Source organism: Nuphar pumila, chromosome 6 (assembly GCF_984573655.1).
Source record: "Nuphar pumila chromosome 6, dmNupPumi1.hap1.1, whole genome shotgun sequence".
Taxonomy (NCBI): domain Eukaryota; kingdom Viridiplantae; phylum Streptophyta; class Magnoliopsida; order Nymphaeales; family Nymphaeaceae; genus Nuphar; species Nuphar pumila.
In genome coordinates this window covers 42,508,820-42,525,325 of record NC_143254.1, presented here as the reverse complement: position 1 = coordinate 42,525,325, position 16,506 = coordinate 42,508,820, and the positions used below count along the sequence as shown (strand labels likewise).

At 37.9% G+C, this 16,506-nt stretch overlaps 1 pseudogene across 1 annotated transcript; it reads right to left on the bottom strand.

Annotated features, from left to right (window-relative positions):
* Positions 1-2,191: 2,191 nt before the first annotated feature.
* LOC149834734 (pre-mRNA-splicing factor SLU7-like) lies at positions 2,192-15,480 on the bottom strand (annotated as a pseudogene). Its single transcript, XR_016432434.1, has 12 exons — positions 15,465-15,480; positions 15,038-15,202; positions 14,832-14,941; positions 14,282-14,697; positions 14,002-14,137; positions 13,590-13,886; positions 12,358-12,574; positions 12,026-12,129; positions 11,830-11,898; positions 3,395-3,518; positions 2,552-2,658; positions 2,192-2,353 (listed from the first exon to the last, which is right to left on the bottom strand). The product of XR_016432434.1 is annotated as a pre-mRNA-splicing factor SLU7-like (transcript).
* Positions 15,481-16,506: the final 1,026 nt, after the last annotated feature.

Genomic DNA, 16,506 nt, shown 5'->3' with positions numbered 1-16,506 from the left:
TTGAACAAAGCTTTCTTCATCATTTTATGCTTGAACAAAGTGTGTTGTTGCTTGCTATTTTGTGCGGCAACCATGCTGAGAATTTCATAAACTAGAGATCATTTCTCAGTGCATTCCCCGCTCAACTTTAATGCACCAAAATTACAATCAACTGTGTCCTTCAACTCAAAGTGAGAATAATTCAAACTAAAATTTCATCTTATTCATCAGTTTAGTGTCACGCCACGCCCAACTTATTTCTTTTTTCACTTTGTTACCAATCCAACATCAGGTTTAACTTGATACTTCTAGGTCCACCATAGAGCTTTATACAATTGTACTAAAAAATATAAACCAATGGGTTGGACATTAATTAGCCTAATCTCAGGTGGTCTGCCAAAACAAACAAACAAATGAAAAGAAATAGATGAATAATATATTAACGTGTATGTCAAAGCAACCTTGGCCTAAATACTAGATAACACATAATCCTCCTTTCCACATATGAGCTGCCATTATTTAATTAATGAAAAAGAAATAAATGAATCATGTATTCATGTGTATGTCAAAGCAACCTTGGGCTAAATACTAGATAAACCATAATCCTCCTTTACACATATGAGCTGCCATTATTTAATTAATATCACTAGTTGATGGTTATGTGACAAATGTCATTGAAGCTTTTCAGCTTTTCAATGCTTAAAAAAATAAACGGAGGCATTGTCAAATAATTTAACACACTATATGAAGTTACGAACATATAGAAATGAACTCTCCAAACAAAAAATCTGTTCAGATTAATCTAATTTTTTGTGTAAACTCAACTAAAAACTGGCATTATATAACCCACAAAGCAGGAGACAAATTTGAACTCCTCATTGCCAGAGATGAACCCTCAACAAAAATTTCCACTGGCAATAACGACAATCCAGATTCCAGAGCACTAAATCAATCAAAACCCCAGTTTTCATTTCCGTCTTAAAAAATAAAACCTCGAATTATAGCAAGAAAATCCCATTAAAGTAGAAGTTGCTAAATTAATAAAGATGTCTACCCAAAATTAGCATTCAAATTTACATAAACTGTTCAAAATAACACAACCACTGGCTTATGTGACATGCATAACAAGCATTAAATAAAAATTTTCAAAATAATTGGAACATTGTCTTAACTCTACAGGAATCCTAAATTCATCGTATAATAAATGTTAAACCAATAACAACGAGTCTCAAAAGATGGAATCTCCAAATCAAAACCCTATGTAACAAAAAAAAGGAACAAAAACCCCGAGTCACATGCACAACAAGCATTAATCAGCCTCACTCGCCAAACCAATCACCAAAAGTCAGCCTACCCAATCACTGCAATACATCCCAATAACCCCAAATAGACAAAAACAATACAAAACCTTACTTTATTTTACCTTACCCTCAACACAACCCTAAGAAAAGAGCCAACCCCATTTCAGGTACATAAGATACAACAATTCAATAAAGCCCCTCAAATCCGTTCAAAACCCTGACTTACCACACCATCAAGTTCCAGAGAACCCTACTAAATGCACCCAGAACCCTCACAATCACACCCCCAATAACGAGGAATCCAAAATCCCAAAAATGTGGGCCTACGGCGTCAATCGAAACCACCAACCCACAATAACACCATAGAAAACCCTACAGATCGCAGTCAGAGAAAAATAAAAAATCGAACTAACCATGTGAAAGGAAACAACTCACGGACGCAATGAGAAACCAGAAGAAGAGAACAATGACCTAATAATAATTCCAGAAATAAAAGGAATATCAAATAGTGAAAGAGAGAGAGAGAGAATTCTGATCGGATGAGGCGATAGACCTGGAGGTGCCATTGACGGGGTTGTGGCTGATGACGATGGCATAGTAGCCGGAGGAGCGTGCTAATATCAACTCAGAATTAAGGTTTGTTTGCTCGAAAAGATTAATCTTCAAAACTCACAAAATTATGAGAATCAATATATATATTTCAGAATTCATATTTGAATCTAACAAGATCCACTCCATATCTGATCCGTTTGCAGCCCTATACACAGATACCAAACCATCCACTCTACAAGTTCAAAGGTGATAATAGAAACAGAAAAAAGAAAAGAAAAAACCCATAAAAATAAAGAACCAACTTCAACAAACACAAAATGGCACTCCCTTGAAACTCAAACTTTGTTCTCTAAATTACATTAGTGATCAGGCTTGCCACCAGACTCCAACTCAACATGGCTCATCGTTCCAGAGACTGCAATAGGGTTGAGTTCTTCAGATGCCCCATCAACCTGGGAATACCAACGTGCAGCAATTAACATGTTCAACCCGAAACTCCCGGTGGACCCTCCAAGCATAGTCTGAAGTCAACAAGAAAGAGCCGAATATGATATTCAGAGATCAAAATGATAAAGAAATTACAATTGTCGTCATCAATGAAGTGCAGAATGGAGCCCTTGACTTGAATCCCTACACAACTGAAATGACTTTACAAAACAAACACAACTCCTGAGCCGAGCAGATGTGTGAATTGGAGAATGAAGAATTTAAACTCTTACCTTGAAAAATGAAAAGAAAACGAAGGCATACAGCCTACAAACCAAGCAACATGCCGCACCCCAGGCATTGTCCACCAGCATGACTGGCTCTGTTTGGGAGCTGGTACCTGAGATGGGAGTCGAGGATTTGGGTTTAAATTTGGTCAAACTACTAAGGTGGTGATTACTTGGGAGGGAGAAGGTACTTTACGGAAATGAGAAATAAGGCGAGACGACCTCTCTTTTGTATTTCAACTCAAAAACCGGATTTGGTAACTACCACCTCAAGATGATATGCAAATTTATAAACTCCCTTCGACTCCCAGCTCCTAAACAGAGCCTAAAAAGAACTCTTAGTGGGCACTCGAGAAATTGAACATCGTCTCACACAAAGCAACAGTATGACTCGTCATATATAAACACGACAAAAATAAAAAAACAACAGGCGAAAGTAGAAGAAATGGAAAGGACAAACATTTTATCAGCCAACTGGACAACAATCGACGAACATTAAGACAAAAACACGAACTTCCTTGGCACTCTAAGGTGTCATCGGTATAAAATTGGTAATGGGAATGAGTTACATTTCTTGCTAGCCCACTTGATGTAAGGCATCAACCAGAAGTGTGGCCAAAAGACAAAGCTTCTACTGAGTGAAGACAGTCAAGGAAATGGTTTCAGTAGGTTGATTTAGTTCATAGGCCATGTTTGCTGCGAGATATGTTGATCGATGCATGTTCGCTTGTAGAAAAATGCAAAAACTTTACATGGCACCCATTGTGGTCGAGTTGGAACCACAGTATGGTGTTATCATACATAAAAATAGTTTTCATTGTTGATTTAAGCGTAATGCTAAAAGCATGCCTGTATAGCTAGCTGCTCTACCAAGTCGTGTTGGGCCCATCCTCACCCAGTGCAGGAAATCCTTCATTGGATCATCACAGTGGATCTTTTTCATCCTGTAAGCTTCCATATCTTCTGCAGTAACCTGCACAACTTGAACTCTTAACCACCAAACAGCAACACCAGGAACACAAACAAATAGTAGAATGAACACCTGTACAAGGTTACAGACAATTTGTTTACAGTCATGAAGACTTAAACTCACTGAGACAAACAAGCTGTATATGCTTAAAGTAAAGATACACATTTTAAAGACTATTCAGATTGTAAGGCCAGGTCTGGGCTTCCATTTTTCAACCCAAACCTACGTCACCTGGGTGCGGGTATAGAGGATACAACATGGCAATTCCAAAAAATGTGGGTATGGGGACATTATATATATATATATATATATATATATATATATATATATATATATTGTTTGAACTGACACAAGTCTACTTCCGATCTGGATCAGCTTTGACACAGGTCTAATTCAGACTTAGGTTGAAAAAGATTCGGATCTCGTCTGAACAAGACTTGTGTTTGGATTTTGGCACAGGTCTAGTTATGATCTGGGTCAGCTTTGACACAGATTTGACCCAGGTCTGAATGGACTCAAATAAGATGGAGCTATTCAGACCTTATTGTAACACCTGGTTTGCACCAGGTGTTATGAAGGACTGTTGATATTAGACGGAGAGAGAGAGAGAGAGAGAGAGAGAGAGCTGTTGGTACCCCGCTGCCACAGAAGAAGAAGAAGAAGAGGAAGAGATTAAGCCATGAACGCATCCCCCCTCCTCCGTCCTCTCTCTCTCCACCATTTTCTTCCTCAGTTTCTTCTTCTCCTCCTCTCTCTCTCTCTCGTCCTTCTTCTTCTTCTTTCCTCTCTCTGGTTTCGTTTCCCCCCTCTTTCCTCTCTTAATTCCCGGTCTCGTCTTTCCCCCTCTCTTTTCCGGTTTCCCCCTATCCTTATTTCCCTCTCCTTTTTCCAAACCAGAGAAAGGGGGAAGAGAGGAACTGAGAGCGAGGGAAATCGAGAGAGAGGGGGGGGGGGGGAAGACGAGAGAGAGAGTATGAGAGAGAGAAGGGAGAAGACGGGGGTTTGAGGAGCGAGACCAGAGAGAGTCGAGGGTTTCGATGGGAGGGCAATTTGTTTTTATTTTTTGAGTTTTGGGTCTGAATTAGATGTTAAATTGTATTAATAATTATTGTATATATCTAGATATATAAAGAGAAACACATACATATATATTAAATCTCTCTCTCTCTCTCTCTCTCTCTATATATATATATATATATATATATATTGTAATACCCACTAGGAGTAAAATAGTTATTTCACATGTAACACGTATATTCATTTGGAATATGTGTTTTCTTTTTTCTTTTTTTCCTTTTTTTTTCTTTTATATTTAGCTTTATTGCACAAACCATCGTGGTATAAAACTCATGAGTCATACTATGAAACTTTGGGAGAGGGTGATTGAGTCTAGGTTGAGGAAGGTTGTCATGATATCGGAGAATCAATTTGGTTTTATGCCTGGAAGATCAACTATGGAAGCTATACATCTTCTTAGACAACTTGTCGAGAGAAATAGAGAGAGAAATAAAGATTTGCATATGGTTTTTATTGATTTAGAGAAGGCATACGATAGAGTACCTAGGGACGTTCTCTGGTGGACAATGATGAAGAAAGGTGTTTCTCTCAAGTACATTAAAATAATTAAAGATATGTATGAAGGAGTAGTAACCAATGTCCGCACTTGTGGAGGGGTGACAACCAATTTTCCTATAACGGTTGGGTTACATCAAGGATCTGCTTTAAGCCCTTTCCTATTTGCTATAGTGATGGATGAGCTTACGAGATCAATTCAAGAAAATGTGCCGTGGTGTATGTTGTTTGCTGATGATATTGTTTTGATTGATGAGTCTAGAGCTGGGGTTAATGCTAAGTTAGAATTATGGAGACAGACATTGGAAGCAAGAGGTTTTAAGTTGAGTAAGAGTAAGACAGAATACATGGAATGTCAGTTTAGTAAGCAACGAAGTAATGATGAGAGTGTAGTGAAGCTTGGTGAGCAAGAAATACCGGTGGATGATTGTTTCAAATATTTGGGATCTATCATTCAAAAGTATGGAGAAATTGATGGAGATGTAAATCACAAGATAAAGGTTGGGTGGATGAAATGGAAAAATGCAACTGGAGTGTTGTGCGATCGTAGAATGCCATTGCGGTTGAAGGGAAAGTTTTATAGGACGACTATTAGGCCTGCTTTACTATATGGTACGGAATGTTGGGCTGCCAAGAGACATCATATTCAAAAAATGAGTGTAGCTGAGATGCGTATGCTGAGATGGATGTGTGGAAATATAATAAAAGATAAGATTCAGAACGAGGAGATACGTAAGAAGGTAGGCGTTGCACCCATTGAAAATAAGATGAGAGAGAATCGTTTACGGTGGTTTGGACATATTCGGCGAAGGCCTAATGATGCTCCAGTTAGAAGGATGGAGAAATGGGAAAATATATTAGTTAAAAGAGGTCGGGGTAGGCCTAGGAAGACATGGATGGAGGTGATAGGAAAGGATATGAATGCTTTGAACCTCACCAAGGACATGGCATTGGATAGAAATGATTGGAGGAGAAGGATTCATGTGGAAGACCCATAATGATTTTCTTTTTTGGTTCATATCGCCGACCCCAATTATTCTGGGATGAAGGCGTAGTTGTTGTTGTTGTATTTAGCTTTATTGCATCATAGGAGGGGTCCACCATAGACTCGTTGGACCCCTCCAACGGTCATAAATATGACTATTGGAGGGGCTCCAACTACTTTATGGGAGCCCCTCCTTGGGTTCCATTTGTTTATAAATAAGGGGCTTTGCCCCCATGTATTTCTTGAGCTTCATGAACCTTTTCTCTATAAAAGTTCTTATATTTTTTAGCTCTTTCTCATTTTTATGTTTGTTGCCACTTTGTGGCTTGTTGTATTCTTGTCCATTAGTAGCCAATTGCTTGTGTGCTTGTACATTTCCTAGTCACTTTGTGACATTGTCTTTTCTCTTTAGTGTTTCATGTCATGGTATCAAAGCGTTGGTTGTGAAAGTACCATTGGAATACTCTAACTCACACTTGAGTAATTTTTTAAGCATCACTCTTTTTGTTGTTCTTCATCAAACTCCTCCAAAATGGCCGACAAAGACTCAAAGATCGATCTTTCATTCAAATTGAATGAAACAAATTATAAGATGTGGGCGGCCGTCATGAAAAATAATCTCAAAGGTAAAAGACTTTGGAGTTATGTATGTAAAACTATTTTGGAACCACAATTAAAGCTTAAGAAGGAGGGAAGTGAAGAAAAGGCCTTGAATGAAGAAAAGAATGCCAAAGCTATTCAAGAATACCAATCTACAATTGAAGATTGGGAAAGCGAGCATGCCAAGATATTGGTATGGTTCATGAACAATGTGGAGCTTAAAATATGCACCAATATTGCAAAATTCAAGAAAGTAAATGAAGGTTGGTTTTTTATAAAAGGTATGTACACGCAAAAAGACCTTGCTAGGCATTTCTTTTTGCAAAAAAAAAAAGAGAAACTAAGCAAGGAAACATGAGCATTAGAGACTACTACAGTGCTTTATCCTCATTATGGGATGAACTTGCCCTTCTCGAACCACAATGGGAAGGAAGTACTATTGCTATGAAGCAAGAGCAAATGGAAAGAGAGAGAGGTTTTTTCAATTTATTTATGGGCTTCGTCCCGAATTTGAACAATTAAGAGGGTCCCTTCTTTGTAGGGCTTCTACCCCTCTTAGTGAAATTTTAACTGATTTATGCAAAAAAGAAACTCGCTTGGCTTTAAAGAAAAATATTTATGAGGTCCATGCGGTATCAAGACTGGAAAACAATATGAAGACATATAAATCACCTCATTTTTTGGAAAGATAACAACGATGGTGAAAGAAAAATTATTTGTCACCATTGTAATGAACTGGGTCATCTTCGACAGAATTGTCCTAAGCTCAAAAGAAAGGTGGCTTCCATTGGAGAGTGTCCAAGCAATTCAAGTGAAGAATCAAAGAGAGATGGAGATATAAAAGACTCCATTGCACAACTTACCTAAATTCTCCAACAATTCATAAGAATCAATTCTTCCACACCTTCCACCTCCGGTGTCGCGATCTCATCAATTTCAGGTATGTCCTCTTGGATTCTTAATACATCTCTTTTATCAAAACCGAGTCTCAATACTTTTAAATCCTTTGTTTCCACGATGGATGGAACATCATTAGATGTTGAAGGAATGGAAAACCTTGAAAAAGTTTATTGTCAAAACAAAGAATTTTATGTTCCAAAAATTAGAATCATTTCAGAATTCAATTTAAATCTTTTTTCGGTCTCTCAAATCACCGATTTTGGATGTAGTGTCTCTTTTTCATCAACCCATTGCTATGTGCAGGATCTCTGGTCCGAGAAGCGGATTGGGTAAGGCCATAGAAGAAGAGATTTATATTACATGAATTTTTTGTCTTTGCCATCCAAATCTTTTTGTAATTATGTTCAATATAAAAATATTGAGACTTGGCACAAAAGGCTTGGACATCCTAGTATTTTCAAGTTGTATCTTTTTTCATTTTTGGAAAAATTTTGTAATGAAAAAACATTTAGTGTCTCTTTTTCATCAACCCATTGCTATGTGCAGGATCTCCGGTCCGAGAAGCGGATTGGGTAAGGCCATAGAAGAAGAGATTTATATTACATGAATTTTTTGTCTTTGCCATCCAAATCTTTTTGTAATTATGTTCAATATAAAAATATTGAGACTTGGCACAAAAGGCTTGGACATCCTAGTATTTTCAAGTTGTATCTTTTTTCATTTTTGGAAAAATTTTGTAATGAAAAAACATTTACTTGCAATGATTGTATCCTTGAAAAAAATGCATTCGCTTCCATATTCACATAGTAATTTTGTTTCCAAAAGACCATTTGAATTAGTGCATTCCGATGTATGGGGACCAACACCAGTTATATCTAAAGAAGGTTATTCTTATTATGATGTCTTTATTGATGACTTTACTAGATACACATGGGTGTATTTTATTAAAAACAAATCCGATGTCTTCTTTAATTTTAAAGAATTTCACGTTCTTATTCAAAATCAATTTCAAAGCAACATAGTTGTTTTTAGATCCGATTTTGAAAGAGAATACATGTCAAAAGAATTTCAAAACTATCTTAAATTAAACGGCATTGTACATCAAAGATCTTGTCCAAAAACTCCTTAACAAAATGGTTTTGCCGAGAGGAAACATAGGCATCTCATTAAAACATAAGGACTCTTTTTGTTTCTAAAAATGTTCCAAATTTTTTTTGGGCCGAAGCTATTTTTACCGCAACTTATCTCATAAATCGTATGCCTTCTTCATCTTTAAAAAATGTTTTCCCTTTTGAGAAATTGTTCAAAATATCTCTGGATTTTAAAAGATTGAGAGTTTTTTTGTTGTAAGTGCTTTATTCTTTTTCAAGAACAAGATAAATTATCACCAAAAGCTCTTAAATGTGTTTTTATTGGCTATGGTGAAAATAAAAAAGGTTATAGGTGTTATGATGTATAAAACAATAAACATTATGTCTCAAGAAATGTTACCTTTCTTGAAGAACAAAATGGTTTTGAAATTCAAAAATATAAAGAAGAGATTGATTACTCTTTTCTATTCGACTTATTACCTAGAACTAAGTCTAAAAGTGATTTAGTTTGTGATCATACTTGTAATGACAATTCACATCAAAATGATGATTTGTCACATACAATTGATGATTCTCACAATGAGGATTCTAATGATATTCATGTATACACTCGTCTTGAGAGGAATGAACATCAAAGTGCTTTCAATAGATACTCTCAAGACATCTCCTTAGAAGATCAAGTTGACAAAACCCAACTTAGGCGATCTTCTAGGAATAGTAGACCTCCTCAAAAATTCGTGTCATATGACTATTTTTCTCCAACATATAGAACTTATCTAATGATGATACATTCCTATCATGAGCCTTCCAATTTTAAAGAGGCTAAGCAACATCCACATTGGATTGATGCTACGAGACTTGAACTAGAAGCTCTTAACAAGGCCAACACTTGGACCATTGTAAGTCAATTGTTAGGAAAAAGGCTATTGAATGTAGATGGATATATAAGGTCAAAACTAAGAGCGATGGAACATTAAAAAGATACAAAGCTAGGTTAATTGTTAAAGGATACGTCCAAGAATATGGAATCGATTATGAGAAAACTTTTGCCCCGGTAGCTAGGATGACTAGTGTACGACCCTTGATCGCTTTAGCATCTATTAAACAATGGCCTATCTATCAACTTGATGTTAAAAATGCTTTTTAAATGAAAATCTTTGTGAAGAAGTGTTTATGGATCCTCCATCGGGTCTTGAGATCGGTAAAGGAAACATTCTAAAACTTAACAAAGCTCTTTATGGTCTAAAGCAAGACCCAAAAGCTTGGTATGATCTTTTTAGCAAAGTTGCTCTTGCTAATGGTTTTTTCTCTTATTGTAATGATACTGCTTTATTTGTTAAGACTACAGAAGATCACATAACTATCTTATTAATATGTGTTGATGATATGATCATCACTGGAAATGATAAAAAAGACATTGAGCTTATTAAAAATATTTTCAAAGAAAATTTTGATATGTCTGACCTTGGTTTTCTAAGGTATTTTTTAGGGATTGAAGTTGCATATTCCCCTAAGAGGTATGTTTTATCTCAGATGAACCTTGCATCAGACATTATTGATCGGTCTAGATTAACTGATGAAAAGAAAGTGGAGACTCCAGAAGTAATCAACGCCAAGATGAGAGCCAATGATGAAACTCTTTTAGCAGATCCCACTCCTTATCGTCAGTTGATTGGTTCACTAACATATTTGTCTATTACCAGGCTAGATATTACTCATGTTGTTTACAGTGCAAGCCAATTTTAGACTGCTCCTACTTCGATTCATATGGTGGCGGTTATGAGAATTATCAGATGTTTAAACAGAACCATAACAAAAGGACTATTCTTATCCTCCTCTTCATCTCCTAATTTACTTGCTTATACTGACTCTGATTAGGGGGTAACCACGATGATCGTATTTCTACAATAGGTTATTGTGTTTTTCTTGGAGAATCATTAATTTTTTGAAAATGTAAGAAACAACAGAAAGTTTATCTTTCTTCCACAAAGGCTGAGTACAGAGCGATGGCCACCACTACTATTAAACTTGTCTGGTTGAGAAGTTTTATCAAAGATATGTGCGTCATTTTTTTTACTCCTTCAAAGTTGTGTTGCGACAATAAGAGTGCTATTTACATTGCTAACAACCACACCTTTCATGAATGAACAAAGCACATAGAGATAGATTGCCACTATGTTCGAGATGAATTCTTACGAGATACCATTCAACTACCCTATGTTACTTCAGAGTATCAGCTAGCGGACTTCTTCACCAAAGCATTACTCTCGCCTCGCTTCTATTTTCTCCTCAGCAAACTCTTAGTGATCTCACCATGTGTTTGAGGGGGGGTGTTAAATTGTATTAATAATTCTTATATATATATATATATATATATTGTAATACCCTCTAGGGGTAAAATAGTCATTTCACATGTAACATGCATATTTATTTGGAATATGCGTTTTCCTTTTTCTTTTTTATTTTGCTTTATTACGTCATAGGAGGGGTCCACCATAGAGTCGTTGGACCCCTCCAACGACTCTATGGGAGCCCCTCCTTGGCTCCCATTTGTGTATAAATAAGGGGCTTTGCCCCATGTATTTCTTGAGTTTCTTGAAGCTTTTCTCTATAAAAGTTCCTATATTTTTTAGCTCTCTTTCTCATTTTTATGTTTGTTGCCACTTTGTGGCTTGTTGTATTCTTGCCCATTAGTGGCCTATTGCTTGTGTGCTTGTGCATTTCCTAGTCACTTTGTGACATTATCTTTTCTCTTTAGTGTTTTGTGACATTAGACCCAACCCGGCGCAGTGCAGGATCTGACCCACGGCATACCCGCACCACACAAATGGCATGTCACAGTTACATAGACCCAAACATAACTGGAACCTGACTATGTTATATGGGCAGGTTTAGGTGCACTATAATGGGTCAGATATCAGAGCCAATGACTACTATGGTGTTAAAATCTACTTTAGAAGTAAACAACAAATTGAAAAAACAATCGTTGTATATTCACTTCTAACAAAATTACATGAGATAGAGATTAGAAAGAAATGATTTTATTTACTAATAGTGGCCAACTGTTGAGCAACCTTCATAATTGGAAAGACAAGGCTCAGACTCAAACATGAAGCCTCTCTAACTTTCTTGAGTAAAAACACGTTAGGGATGAAAAAGACAGTACCTCATCGTTCCATTTAACATTGTACTTTCGCTTTCTTTCATCTTTCTCCTCTCTCTTTCTTACATCCTCCTACAAGGAGAGAGAAACAGCAGTGAGCAACAATATATGAAAAAACCCGGTTTTCAAACACATTATTTTGAATAGAAGGAAGAAATTTCAAGCACTAAGTTTGATATTGCATATTCCATGACTTTACCTTTTTAAGTGCCTCAGCAAGGCGTTTCTGGTCCAGAACAAGGTCATCAGGAACATCAGTGCCCCAAGTAGCCAGCCTTTTCTCTTCAACCTCAGCAGGCTTTTCTGTATGGTGCAAATTAACTAGTTAGCAACTCAGAGATACCAAGATAGTTACAACCACAACTAGAAATTGTGTGCAAGCATGAATAACTCATACACACTCGCACATGGTGCATGTAGAAGCTATAATTTTTATTGCTACTTCTTAAGAGCCAATCCAGGCATCACAAAGAAAATAATTAATTTGTATAGTCATATTCCAAAACCTTCCAAGTATTACTGACAACTGACCTTCCATAGCTTCTTTACGGGCAATATTGGCTTTCATTAGATCAGTTGCTGCTTCAGCAGCCTCGATTCCTGCTGAACCAGTACAGTAGCTATTCTGGATGGTCTGCCTGCGTCACTTGTATCCCCACTTGTGATCTTTCCACCATGAACCCCAAACACTTGTGTGATTATTGATATACACATCCTCCTCATACTTGCTCCTTGGAAGGGACTTCTCCTGCAAAAGGCAAGATGAAAAAAGTTAACCAACCAAGGGCAATGGAAATACATTAGCACATGTCCATGATAAACATTCTTAACAATAATAGCACAATATGGAAAAGCATCCAAACACATGAATTGACCAAAATGATATGGACTGATAGTTCCAACTCTTTAACACATGATCGAGTCCCTAGGAGATAATGTGAACCAATGTATACAGCTAATTTGACAACCACTACAAAGTCATTAACCAGATACAATAAGATGCACAACGAGAGGTTATGATGAAAAGACACATATATAGTACTTCAAGAATCATGCAGTCATTCACCAATATACTATTACACTTTCTGATATACACTTGACCTACCTCTATGCATGCTATCCATTATTAACACAAACAACCAATTACAGATACCTACCTCATGCAAGCATGACCTATAGTAGTCAGGTAAAACAATTCTGTCTCCAGAAAAAGTAGAATTTTAAAATTATTTCAAAATATAAAATTAAGTAACCAAGAGAAAATACACAGCCAACTTTGTGCACCGCTTCAAGGTCATCCAATCTTCTGGATTAACACAAAAAAACAAACACAAAGTAAGCTGAAAATATTAGGGGACATTTAGTAGAAAATATGTGCTCCCATATGTCCTTCATTACAACCAAGAACCATATAAACAGCCAGATAATAGAATTTTGAATAGGAAGTGGACCGCAAAAAGGAACCAACAAGGATCAAAGTTTGATCATTGGTTTTATTGAAAACAAAAGACATTTGAGTTCTTTACATTTAAACTGACAAGCAATTTATTATGCACTTTGTTATGGACATCTAATTTAACAGAATTAAACAACATATTGACTTTAATCTGAATAAATTTACAAAAAGTTCCTACTTCCACTTTTTTTAACTAATGCATGTTCTCATGCTGTCACATATTTGACATGAAGGTCAAGCACAACAAGCAACCGTGCAGAATTAATAAAAAAAGGATCAAGGAGGACATCTGAACTATAGGTCTTACCTGACCCTTAATGATTCGGCCGGCACAATCATAGTCAACCTCTCGTTCACTTTGGCCCAGTAGAAGTTCCCTGGGAAGTTCTTCTTCAGAAGCTGCATTTCCATACTTTTCCATGATAGATTCCTTCGTTTGAGACTTCAGCTTCTCTTTTTTAACTTTAAACTCTTTGTACAGTACAGCTTGAGATGGGGCTGCCTGCATATGAATATCTTGTCCCTTATCAAATGCTTCCCAAGCATGAATATTGAGCTGCTTAAACTCTAATGCTTGCCCACTTGCACGATATTGGTTATCCCCCTGAAGCATTGCCACAAAATAAATCAGTATACTGTTAGATACAGGATAAAAAATACCGGACTAGTCTTGTGGAACAACTACCCTCACTCTCTATATCCATAGTAAGAACGCTTACTTCATAGAACTTTTCATTGGCATCTGCATCTGGAAGGGGGTCCTCCCTCATGGATCGAGTTTTGGGATCATAATACGCAGAGTTGACATCTACATTTAAAAGATATTTGGTTGTATCTTCTGGGATGTGCAAATTCCTGGAGATAAAAATAAGCATTTGGAGAACATTCAGAAACACATAAAAGACAACTGACAAATGGAAGCCAAAAAACTAGAGAGAAAATTTCTCAACAAGAGCTGAAATTCAGAAAACAATATAACCTGAAAGTGCCTCATATTACCTGACAGTTCCTGTGCTGCCACCACGAGTTGTTCTTACACGTTTCTCAACCCTTGCAAAATCCATCTGCTTACTCTCGTCAACCTTTGCTTCATCAACCTTCAGCTCATCTTCATCCTCATCCTCATCACTACTGTCATCAGTATCTTTCTTTTTATTGTTTTTCTCTTCCAATTTTTTCATCTGCTGCTCTTTCAGATATTTCCTTCGAGCTTCATCCCTTGCTTCATATCTCTGAATAACCTGAGCATATGTAGAAGCATCGTAACCATTCCAGCGATCACGTTTCCCCTCATAATCAAGCTCAAATGTCTCTATTTTCTCATCTGGTGCTATGTGCTTGTTGGTCCATTTTGCACCAACCTTCTGAGGCCTTTCCATGCATGACTTAGTGTCGTGTGTCATAGCTCCACACAGCTTATATGCATAAGGCAAAAAACAATATGATGAGTTTTCTGTATACACGAAGTCCAAAAGAGGGACGGGAAGAATATTTATTGCAGTTTCAAAATCAGGTAACCATATATCAACATCATTGATGCAACAGGGACTTACTTTTCACAGGCACCTTTTCTGTACTTGTGAATATTTTTGCACCTCTGTCATACCAATCCTTGGTGTAGTTTGGGTCAGATTTCCATTTCCTTTGATGTTTCAAACTCTGGTTACAAGGGGGCAGAACATGTATCAGAAACCGCATGTAAAGATTTCTATCAACCATATCAGTATGCCAAGGTGCAGATGACGGACGACTTACTGGTCTCTCCGCATTAAGATACCAAGGTGCAGATGACATATACTGTGGAATATGAGGGTTGATCTCTTTTCCATCTTCATCAAGCTCTGCTGAAGCCAACCCCCGACTTTCGAGCCTCTTCCAATTCCAGCTGTTTTCGGTGGTCCTCTCGGGATTTAAAGGCCACTGCAGATGTAAAATTTGACAAAATTTCGACTTTTAATACCAAAAATAAAAGCTAACAAATTGGGAAAGCAGAATCACATACATTTACTCTTATGTCAATCAAAATAGACATGAAAAACAAACACCAAAATATATGACTAACATTCTATAATCATCTTCATATGAATATGTTCTCGGAGAAATGAAGATCCAATTAGCAAAATTCACATTAAATTTTTAGATATCCAAAAGGTGAATAATCAACAAAAAGACAAAAGCTTGCCTGATGAAGTCGCCATCTCTACGGCGAATCGAAGCCGGACCGGGAGGGGAAGCGCGAGGGCGGCAGGAATGAGAAACCCTAGGAGACGATCACCAGAACCATAATTAGGGTTTTCTGTGTTGGAATATGGATATGATCCAACCTGATGTGACCTTGTTTGACATGGGAACTTCGTGGGATGGAACAACTCATGGGACTTAGAGGACAGTTATTGTAACTGCCCATGCAGGGTAACCACTGGTAGTGGTATACACCCACTCCTCCCACCACAGGCTTCTCTTAGAAGCCTATAAGAAGGGAACAGGTGGTTGCATGATGAGAACAACCAAGGAGTGTCCTCTTTTTTTTTTCATGTACAGGTTCAGGGTCCTGCTCACCATCGACATGATGGCCTGGGTTCATCGTGGGTGTCGATAGGCTGAGGAGAACCCCTAGCCCCCGCACATAGTTTCATCCATATCTACCGGTTTCTATTTTGAAAAATGCTGGGTTATGGGCCTACTCCACGCAGTCGGCTGGGCGTGTGGGTGTGCAGTCTTATGGTAATCACAGGAGTTTTGTTTACAGGATGAGTCCCTCTTTTGCACTCCGATCGCCCGTTTGCAGGAACAGGAGACCATGTCGTCGCCTGGGCGTCAGTTGTTTTTCCCATTTCTGCAAACATTGCCGACATTGAGCCGCTGTCCCCGGCAGCATACAAGATCCGCTGCCCGAGGCAGCCTGCTGTCACTGCATAAACAGGGTTTCCTGATTCTGCAGTTTTTCGGCCTTTGCCACCGCTTACCTAAACCCAGACTCACCGGCGGAGGGAAACCGTCGGCCGTGTGTGGGTCGCCGTAGCCAGCGGTATTTCGGCCGTCCGCCGGTAACCACAGGTCGACCAGGGCGGAAACCGAACGCCAGTCGGGTTCCACTGTAGCAATGTACAGTGGAACCCGACCCAACGGTGGCCGGGCAGGAGGTGGAGCCCTTATCGATGCCGGCGCCGACGGAGGCTCCGCCCAGGCCAGTGGTGATGGATGCGTTCACGATCGACGACGTG